Genomic DNA, 11,354 nt, shown 5'->3' with positions numbered 1-11,354 from the left:
GGAATTAGAATTTGAAGTTAAGGACATATTGGATTCCAAAATGTTAAAATCAAAACTCTTCTATCTAGTTGATTGGAAGGGGTACGGACCTCGGGAAAGATCTTGGGAACTAAGTGACCATGTACACGCCTCGCGATTAGTGCAAAGATTCCACCGAAAATTCCCAAGCAAGCCGAAACCCCCGGAAAGGACGACCTTGGGAGGGGGTACTGTCATGATGCCTACCTCCAAGGTGCCAGACAAGACCCAGCTACCCCAGAGGCAGACATCATGTCTTCAAGGGAAGTCACAACAGCCTCAAGTAGGGGCTCTTTGGACTCAGTCCTGGCGCCTTTGGCGCCAGGCTCATATCGGGCCACAGTCCTGGCGCCATAGGCGCCAGGCTCATAAAAGGGGACTTTGTGTTAAGGGTGCTTAGTGTTAACTTACCTGATGCAGACCATGCTGCAACATCCAGGCCTTCTGAGGCCTGAATTGGACTAATTTATCTTTGGAACTACTTAACCACACGGGTGTGGTCAGGGGAGGAATACATACCTGAGAGGAAGGATACATACCTGGAACTACTTTGAAGGCTATTTAAGCCACGCCCAAGCAGCAACTCACGCTTCGCGTTGTTCTGCATCTAGCAGCTGGACGCTCACCGTGTTTGCTCCTGCATTCTGTCTTCTGCCACTCCTGCCAGCATCCTGGAACACCTTCAAAGAGAGAAGAGAAGATAAAAGGGTAAAGAAGAGTCCTTACCTGCTAAATCCGCATTCCGGAGACATCTCGCCTACGGTCCTGAAAAGGAAGACATCCATTTAAAAGCACATCTGCAGCGCCGCATCTCACCCACCTGTACAAGGTACCACCACGTTCTACGGCGACATCTGGACTCGCAGCCACATCACCGCGCATAGGGAGAAAAAGACAAGAATAAAGGTGAGAGGGGAAAGAAAACAAGGAAACCTTAACTTCCATTACAAAGCTTACCTGTTGGGTTATTCCAACTTCATTTCGGGTCGGTGCCGCATCCAGACATTTCCGGACCCCGGCCCCTATGGGGAAAAAAAGACATCAGCGTTAGTGGGCGCATGAAAAGACATTACCCAAATGCCCATTAAAGACTTACCTGATTTCTTCTGGATTGAGCTTCGTTTCGGGTCAGTGCCGCATCCAGGCATTTCCGGACCCCGGCCTCTATGGGGAAAAAAGACATCAGCGTTAGTGAGCGCATTGATACAAGGACACTGAGAGAACTCTCATCAAGCTCACCAGAGTCTCATTCTTCGGTTCCACAGCTCTTCTCAGAATAGTTTCCGCACCTGAAAAAGAGACAACGAACAATTATTATTGCAGAATCATACTCATTAACAGAATCCTTACGGTACTATACCGGGAAAACAAAACTTGGACCCTCTACAATCAAAATCCCAGTGAAGTAACTGGATACAACGCACCCCTGCATGAGAAGCAGGATGGAGAGCTCAACCTTTCAAACCCTAAGGTGAGACTTCACGTGGGGGTTGCAGGAGGGTTTCGTAGAGGGGTGAGAAGGGAGCGGGAGGCTTATAATTTCTCCCGCAGATTGTTAATACTCCCTTTTCACATACAGAAAGATATTCCTGCGAGCCAGACAAGCCAGATTCGAAGGTCCGGTCCAGTCCATCTTCCGGGTCCTGCGCTTCACCATAGAAGAAGCAACAACACTCCAAACCAGACCTGCGCCTCTGTGGGAGTCAGGCGAGTGTAACACCTGATGAGTGTGAGGCAGAAGGCCATGGGAAAAGGATTGGGGATCCATATAGACAGATGAGAAAGATGGTTACAAGACCAGAGGGAGTGTTGAAGGATCTCCACCGAAGGACAGGAGGTAAATCAGATGACGTAATGGACAAGCATGTAATGCTGTCCTTAAGCAAATTAGACCTTGACGATGAGGAAAGGGATAAGAGCCATACCAGATGGGGTAGAATGAGGTCAGATGAAGAAAGGGAAGAAAACGAGAGCACAAAGAGAAGGCACATGCAGCTTTTCAATAGATCCAAACAGAGAGATCCAAACATAGTGAGGGGTAAATTGGTCAGACTTCGAGGACTCAAAGGAAAAGACACCAGAACCTATACCATATTCTGAACGCCACAAGCACTGTCAAGCAGTCCAGGGTGTATGTCCCCGGCTTATGTAAGCAGATTGAGATAATTGCCAGGACGAAGACGAATGGGTGAAACTATCCCCACCTGGAAGACAAGGAGTGTAGGTGGATACGATTGTAGACCAGAATTTACACAGTGCCCGTTATTAGAGAAAGGGGAGGACGACCAACATACATTCAGTGGGCACAGATGGATAAAGAACATTTGAAATGTAAATTGCCTAGTTTAACTGCAGGTGCAGAAAAATTGATTCATGAGATGGAAAGAACGACAGTGAGAATGACGTTAGCAGTGGGTGATGTAAAAGTCCTACTAGCAGCTATTCTAGGGGAGAGGGCTGACAACATTTGCAGACGAGCAGGATATGCAAGTGTGACAGCACAAAACGCAACATGATGGAGCGCCATATAGAGGGCGCTTAGAGTATAATATCCTGACACATCAGACATGGGTGCAATAATGACAAGGAACATGGGAGAGGAAGGTTGGTATCTTGAGACAAGGAAACCTTGTGATAAACCAGTAGCATTATTTTATCATATTTTAGGTCAGGGGTTTCCTGAGCCAGTGCAACGGCAGATGACAAAATAGGTAGGGATGGAAGCAAAGCCATCGCCAGAAATACAGTTCACTATCGTACTTCATTGTTGATTGTTACAGCTGAGAATAGGAAGCAAAATTAGTTCAGAATTTGTTTTCGAATTTGATTCAGAAGCAGTATTGACTAGTGTTGAAGGTGTGGCCACACAAGAAGTACAGCCAGCGCAGCAAAGCAATCATGGGTACCCTATAGATCAAAGTGTGCACAACGTTTGGCCACAAAGTAGAAGGAATGGACCTAGAGGATGAGGAAGATTTCAAAACCCTCAAGGAGGAGGAGGATTTATTGGGGGACAGCCACAACAAAGCAGGAACTGTAGGAGGGCAGGACATGTAGAAGTAGAGGGGCACGGATATATAATAGGTCTTACACAATATTTTTTGTATTGGGGGACTGTTATAAAAGAGCAAAATCAATATGAAATAAGAAATGAAACACAGACAACCCCTATCTCCTGTTGGTTTATAAAAGTACAAGCCACACACTATGACGTATAGATGATTATATAATTCTCAGATTATAAAAAACACTTTTTTAATTATTATTATCATTATTATTATTATGTTCTACATTTTCTTCCTTTTCTTACTTCTTACTTGTTTTTCCTTTGTAATTTGTAACCATGTGTAAAGTTTATTTATAAACTGTATCACATTATTAATAAAATTGTAAATTATAAAAAACCCAGACTCAGAGTTCTTCTACTTGTATCAAATAGACATATTGGATAATTTATTTTTCAACAATGATTTTCCTTGCTATAACATTTTATACAAAACACATCCCATTACATGACAAAACTAAAACATATTACAAGGATTATATGTGGACTTGTTTTTCTTAATATTTCATCTAGTCACAATTTGACATTTGTTTTCAAAAAATCTTATAAGTTTACTGAATGCAAATACGTTGTTTCTCAAAACTAATATATCTTCGGGATCTTAATTTTGTCATGTAATGTGATGTGTTTTGTCTAAAATGTTATAGCAAGGAAAAAAACGGATGCCCATAGTGTAGCGAAAACATTAGGGGAAGAGATTCATGATTATTTAACAAATATGACCGCTAGTATTTTTTATTTCTCAACTAATCAAACATCGGAGGGAAGGGTCGAAGAAGATTGATGAAAACAGCCAAATAACTGATCCGATAGAATTGCTCATGCAACCTAGTTTGTACCAAGGGGACCAAGTACTTGCCAAATATTTTGTACATGCTTGGAATAAGCCCTGTTTTGAAGGACCGTACCTAGTAGAGGGGTTCACACCCACCGTTGTGTAATTCCAAAGAAGAGGAGCTTGGCTAGACTTGAACGACGTGAAACTGTACAATGGAGAGACCCTGACCCCCTCCTGCACCCGCTGATAGTGAAGCAGGAGAAGAAGTTCCGCAAATGCAGACCAGATCAGCTACCAAGTACCAAAACAAAGAACAGTTACTAAAATCATTTTGAAACCATTGACGTTTAAAAGGAAACAAATGGACTTGCTGCATTTTCAAACTATTCCAGTTAAGCTAAAAAGAGAATGTTTTGGAAGTAAAATACAAAGCTTGCACACAACACTTTGTTACTTCAAACGTTGCACGCATTTCTCCATGCAGATTTTGTATACATACTCCGATCATATCCAGCTCTAGTGCGACGAAACAATATTTTTTTTCGGACATCCTATAAAATCGGTGCCATTATCCACAGTCATTACAGCAAAAATATTAGAATTCCTGTTATAAAAGTGTGGTTTTTAAAAGTGACAAAAAGTGAACAATCGAAATAAAGAAAATGGGAATTTTGCATTATATAAGATACACATTGCTAGCAAGGAGACCATTTACTCCACAAAAGATAATGCAACACCTGAATACTATGACAATACTTCTCATAGCAACATTCTGTATGATGTACTGTCTTTACATTCTTATGCTTATAACATTTTGTGACATATTGTTTTATAATAAACCTGAAGTATCCGACAAGATCTCTTTCTATCCCTAACAAAAGCACAAGTGATATTTTCCCTGATATCTTTAAACAAATTGATCAAGTTAAGAGGGATGTTGGGGCGGACAATCAGGATTTAAACACATATCTTAATAATTCGGCCCATTTAAAGAATATAATTTGGTATCAACACATGAGTGAGGTGGAGAGGAGGAAAACTTCAGTTGAGAGTTGTTATGTATGTTCGATCATTCCTTATGCCATGAATACAGCCAGAACATTTATAGCGAGAGAAATACCCGCACATGATGCGATGTGTCTCGTCCATCTCGCAGCATGCATGACCAGGAGACAATTTGAAGGAAAATGGGCAACCCTACGATGGATGTCAAAGAAAACGCATCCATATGAAGATGCTTACACAAAGTCACAAAAGATAGAAAAAGATCCAGAGTGGAAGAACAGGATGCTCTGGGATAGTGGTCAGACTGGAGGACAGATAATGATCATCGAACAAAAGAGGTTGTACTGTGCAGATGGATGGGTAGTACAAGACTTGCCAGGATGCTGGGAGAGACCTCCACTATTGGTATATGGACAAGTGGCCACTAGTAGCACTAGTACAGGATGGGAAGCCGGAATGCTAGCATGTAGTGCATACTTATTGATGATGTCACTGGTGCATATAGTGCAACAAGTGAATGATGGATGTCTTAAAGAACGGGTCAAGTTTGCGAAGTTACTAATATGGGTCGAAGAGGAAGATGGACCTGTATCTATATTACCAATGAAGAATGCAACACTGTTTCAGAAATAAGGTTCTGGCCAGAGTTGGAGAAAATTAAGGATGTCAGAAAACAGTTGATGTTCCAGAAATGACAGGAGGAACTGCAGTATTCATGGATCAATATTGGGCCAGTGGATACAAAGCTTATATGAAGTTACCCAACAGCTGGGAAGGAATTTGATGTTTGGAAATAATACAGGTTCCTCCGTTGCTGATCCCTCCAAGTGACCTCCACATATGCGGCTTTCCAAAAATGGATGCACACCAAAGGAAGAAGAGGTTGCTCAACCTTATCCAACAGAATAGGCAGAATTTCTTTTCATCAAAATCAATAGAAGCTTATCGCAATATCCCAGATGAGCATAAATTGTTTGATAGGACAGCAGTGATATTTACAGCCATGTTCATGCCAGGAATTGAAGCTGCAGGAAATCCCAAGTGGTTATAAATCACTAGGTGGTAGCTGCTGCAAACAATTAACACAACAAAAAAAGGAGTTAATGCGATTAACGAAGAATTGAGGGCCATCAGGCTTGTGACCCTCCATAACAGGTATATCCTGGACTTGATAATAGCATTGGAAGGAGGCGTGTGTGCAAAGATCGGGCCTTCCTGCTGTACATACAAAACTGCCCACGATGAAGAAAACTGAACTCTGACAGAAGCAAGAACGGCATACAAAGACGTTGAAAGAAGTAGGCGAGACCAAAGATCAAGATTGATTTTCATCTCTATTTTCATGGGATTCACCCTGGATGGCAAATACCTCCAAACTACTTGGAGCAATACTAGTGTTAGTGTTGCTGGGATTCTGTCTTATAAGACTATTCATAGGATAGTGAAAGAAAACAGCAAAGAAAGCTATTGGGATGAAGATGACGATCAATGTGAATGCTGTGGCTGATGGGCACACCCGAACTGGAAGCACCAACCATGACCACCTGAATGATAACCCTCTGGCACACTCAGGAATGAGGTGTTGTTATCCCCAAGGACAATAAGAACTGCGTCGGACATTGGGTGTTCTGTTCACCCTCTGGCGAGTGCTGTTATATGACCAGGAGTGTGGACGAATACATAAGAACAAAGGTTACCTGAGGGGGGTGACTAAAGTATGGATCCCAAAGAAACCATTCTGTGGAGAAAAGGTGAAGAGGATTGAGGAGGTGGTCAAGAATCCGACCAGAGGGGGGAAGTAGAGAAGCAGGTGTACAAATTATTAGACCCCACCCCTCACCTTCGTCATATTGGAAGAAGAAGACACTATGCCTGTCCCCAGGTATCGTTCCATTACCCCATCGAAGATATGAGAGACGTTATGCACTCAGACAACCGTATCAAATGTATCCTAGAACTGAAGTGGTAGAAGGAAGACGGCAGACATCAATGGAGCTAGACTAACTATAAGTGAAAACCGATAAGTGCAATGTGATGTCATGAAGGAAAGACACGATGACGCACTGAAATGATATAAGAACTCCTAAAGAGTGAAGATATAACCGAAGAAGCAAAGTAAACATATATTCAAAAGGTAAAACAAACCATAAACAACAAAGATGTTAAGTGAGAAGACATGCAGTAAATGTATGTAGGCAGAAACGCAAGGTAGATGAGCCACATATAAGCTTGCTGCAGTAGACAAATATAACGCGGGTAAAGCGGCCATGTTGAAAAGATGGATGTCGGCACCGAACAATAGTAAGTGAAAAGTTTGAAGGAGAGAGAACAGACAAAGGCTGCAGAGACGACAGGCGCTGAAACATGAATTTGTGCACGAACAAAGGATAGCTGTTTGACCAAGAATCAAGGATGCCGTAGCAAGAAGCAACTGCAAGGTACAAAGGGAGTTCGAGAGGATATGCAATGTACGCAGGACATATTTCTCTTAGATTAAGCAGTGAACATTTGCGAATGTCAAGTATTGTACAATTAAAGATGCAGAAAGCATATGCATGACAGAGTAACCAAGTCTCCAGAGACCGAAGGGAGTAATGACACCCAGTATAATGGAATCAATTAGCACTAAATAGAAAGGTAAAATTGACAAAATTATGACCTCCTCACACGTGGTGCAAGACCAGAAAACAAGGCCTATTCATAACATCCAAGACAAAGATAGGAATGTAACTTAATTCCTTTTAAAGTTCTGGAGAAGAGAACATTCAGCAAGGTCAACTACAAAAAGGAAGGGCCTAACTGATGAGATGGTAGGCTAATTGGCCAAGTGGGAAGTTGTCTGATGTTACTCGCACCTGGGTTTCTTTGGGAGAGAATGCTAACCAACCATGAGGGCCTATGCAATGATGAACCACAACATTGTTGCAATCCGCTGCTGTTATTCTGATATTATCTATATTATAGGTAGTTAAAAGGGAAATTCAAGGTGCAGCTACTAGATGAGGGGGAGCCAATAATGTTACTAATACCTAAATAAGCTATAGGTATATACGTTCCACTAACCCATCACTCCAACCGAAAAGTTTCAGTTTTTGCCACGTAGGATGACATCATAGCTGATGCACAGAGGTATAAAGCCTTTGCGTAACCGAAATGTATTTGAGTGTGTGTGAGCTACAAGCTGTTTGTTCGCCAGGTTTCCCTACTTTATTGAGCTAATAAAGTAGTATTTTGCTAAATTCTTTGAGTCTGTCCGGTTATTTGGGTCTGAGAACAGTTATTGGGGTATGGTAATCCCATTCTACACTTCCTCCAGGTGCTACTGCACAGTGTTCTGATTGGTTAATGTTTCATCCCAAGTGGGGCCTTTTTATTAGTTTGGCCCGTTTTTATGTCTGTTGGGTTTGGTTTCTCCGGTAGCCTTGGTATTTTCTTTACCACTGCCACCACTTATGTGTCCTCTTGGTATTGTGACAAAGAAGAGTAAGTCATTATCACTTTCCTCTCAGGCCCACCTCTAGCATGGTGCTCCTTGGGACTCTATATTTTAGATGTGCCCGTTTATTTCAACTGCTTGGTTAATAGATCCCATTTGTGTTGCTAACAGCAGTGCTCAGTTTCCCCACAATCCCCTTTGTGTACCCAGTACCGTTCTCGGCTGAACAGGTTGTTTTAATGCAGTCTCGGTACTTCTTGGGAGCCTCCACTTTCGCTGCTGCAGCTATCCAGTGCGCCTTCTTACACCGTTATTATTCCTGGCATCAGCTTGTCACCAATATGTCCCTGTGTCCACCTATCTGTGTGCGGCACTCACCGGTATTGGCAGGCACCAGTAGCCACTCTCCCGGGTAACAAGAGCGACGTCTTCGGTGGTCTCTGCCCCTCGTCTGCTTCTACTATGCCTCTTAACTTCTGCGGCCTCCGCTGTTGCCCAGCTGCTTCGGGTATGCTCCGATGGGTTCTGCTTGGCTAGCCTGTGCACGCCCCGTAGCTTCACTCTGGTCATTGGCGTCTCCACAGCCTACCGCCTCTTTCCACAGCTCTGCCTATGCACCGCAGTGAGTCTCCTGACTCCAGCGGTCCATCGCTCGCCTTCCCGACCCTGCAGCCTCCAGGGGATATTCAGTCATCTTGCTTCTTGTTGTAGGTTTTCTCCTGTTGTCTTTTCCTTCAGTCCACTTCTCATTCTTTTGCTGTCACGACTTCTGCCATTTTGATATCCACTGCTAATGCTTTCAATCCCCACAACTACTACTGCTTCGACTACTTCTGCCGTGTGTTTCATCTTCCATTTTTATTTGCCGAGTATTCTTGATAATTGGACAACAACTAGAGCGTTGCTCACATTTCTCTTGTGCCTCCATGTCGGGCCTCCTCGTCCCAGTACCCCATGTATTTATCACTGGCATTCTGCTTCCAGACCATGCAGTTTGATGTGGTATATGACCATCTAGAGTAGGGGAAGTGGAAGAGACCTTCTTTCTATGTCCTAGGGAAAGTAGTGCCTTAGTGTTTGTTTGCCATGACAAAGGGCTGATACCTACAGTACATTGTGTTAAAGGAACATTGTTCTAAGAGCACCACCTCGTAATGTAATCTATTCACAGAAAGGCCACCAACTTCACAACGCGTTACGCTTAACTGTTGCACAAAGAAAGGATTAAATCCATGACTGACATTACTGACTAAAATCAAATGTCAACAATTCTCTCCACCCAGTCATTTTTTTAAAATTAGTACTGTTATGTAAATAGGTCTTCTATAGTACACCCCTCCCTTGTTGGCAGTCTCGTTGAGCACCTGGTGCCTTCCTAGTTGCCGCATTTTTTCCCTACTCAAGGAGCCCTCCAGCCTCTTTTCCTTTGCAGCTGGGGAGCAGGTGCAAGTGGATCTAGGTAACCTGGACTAAGTCCCACCCACCTTCTTAGCCCTGTCTCTTCCTTCCTGCTCTTAACTCTTAGATCAAGGGCGTCTCTCCGTCCGAAGCGAAGGGCAGATGAAGAAAAGGGCAATTCCTGGTTGGATCAGGAGGACCCAAGTCCCGACCTCCCGCTTAGACAGCAGGTAAGCATGCGCTAACATGTGTTTACTCCTTCTGTCCCCACAGGGCATCCCCACCCCCTCTGGACCCCCGCGATGTTCCCTTGTGCCCCCCACCCTTCTCGCACACAGGTGTTGTCTGTTTTGCTTGATTCTTCTACCCTGCTCTCCCCCAACCCCCAGCCTACTTCTGCAGGAGTCTGTCCCGTTACATTCTGGTTTCACCATCACCGTCTTGTGGCCAATGCTGGATTTTACTTTTATGGGCTTCATTGATTCAAGGTGCATCACACTTTCTCAACTCTCATGCTTCCTTTGCATCTTGTACTCATGGTGGCCCTGAATCATGCTGTTCCCATTTCATCTTGTATCCTGGCTTGCAACATTATGTGTTACTACTGACTTCTGCAATAGTATTCGCTCTCCACTCTTGCTTCTCCACTCTTTTTGACTGCTTACTCTCTGTTCTTTCCTCCCTTTCCCCATTTCCTCCCCTCCACCCCTTACTTTCTTCTATGCACTTACTCCATCAGAATTGTCCCTGGACCTAGTATGATAGCAACCTCATCTGTCTCCTCCCCCTTCCCCTTACTTGTCCCACTGCCCCCCAGCACTATCTGAAATGTCATCCGGCCCAGTACGATAGTCGCTTGTTTTGTTCCTCCCCTCCCTTTCTGTACCCCTCTCCCTCACCTTTTGTTTTCTCCGGCTCTACCAGAAATGTCGTCAGGACTAGTCCACTAGTCGCCTGTCTGTTTCCATTTCCTTCCCACTCTCCCCATCCCTTCCTATGCCTTAGCTCCTGCACTATCTGAAATGTCATGAGGCCGAGAACGATTAATTTCACATCCTTACTGTTCATGGCCTTTAAGAATGTAATTGTATTTTCCCTTGTTTCCTCACTTGCCTTGAGGCGCTTTGAAATACATTGTGTATAGGCGCTATATAAATAAACTATCATATATAGCACTGTACAATAAGGTGTGAGGGCGTGTTAGTGTAATTGAGGGATGGCAGATGTGAAAGCTGAAGTGTTCAGTACAGGCTGGAAATGCCAGGGTCTTGAGTGCAGATATAAATGTGTGTGGTTTTTGGCAGAGACCATTGGGTGTATACTTTATCCCGATGGGATAAGCAAATCTCTATTAAATAAAAGCGCTGCGAGACTGGTTTAGCCACTTGTGCGATTAGGTGTGTTGATAGAGCTAAAAGATGCAGATCTTGTGGTGCTCTGTCAAGGTTAATGTGACATCAGTATTGTATGTGTTATTGTGTAGCACAATTCTGCCACTATTTGTGGCCTCGCTGGGATTGGCTCAGGAGGCTATTCATTAGTGGGACAGTAGGAGAGGCAGATACAAAACCTGTGGTGTTGAGGAGTGCAGGTTGGTAGTACCTCGTTCCTGTGCGCCAATCTGCTTTCTATGGTTTTGGCTTGTGGCAACCATC

Source organism: Ambystoma mexicanum, chromosome 2p (assembly GCF_040938575.1).
Source record: "Ambystoma mexicanum isolate Mex_15411 chromosome 2p, UKY_AmexF1_1, whole genome shotgun sequence".
NCBI lineage: Eukaryota > Metazoa > Chordata > Amphibia > Caudata > Ambystomatidae > Ambystoma > Ambystoma mexicanum.
The sequence above is the reverse complement of the archived record's forward strand: the minus strand, read 5'-3'. Positions refer to the sequence as shown.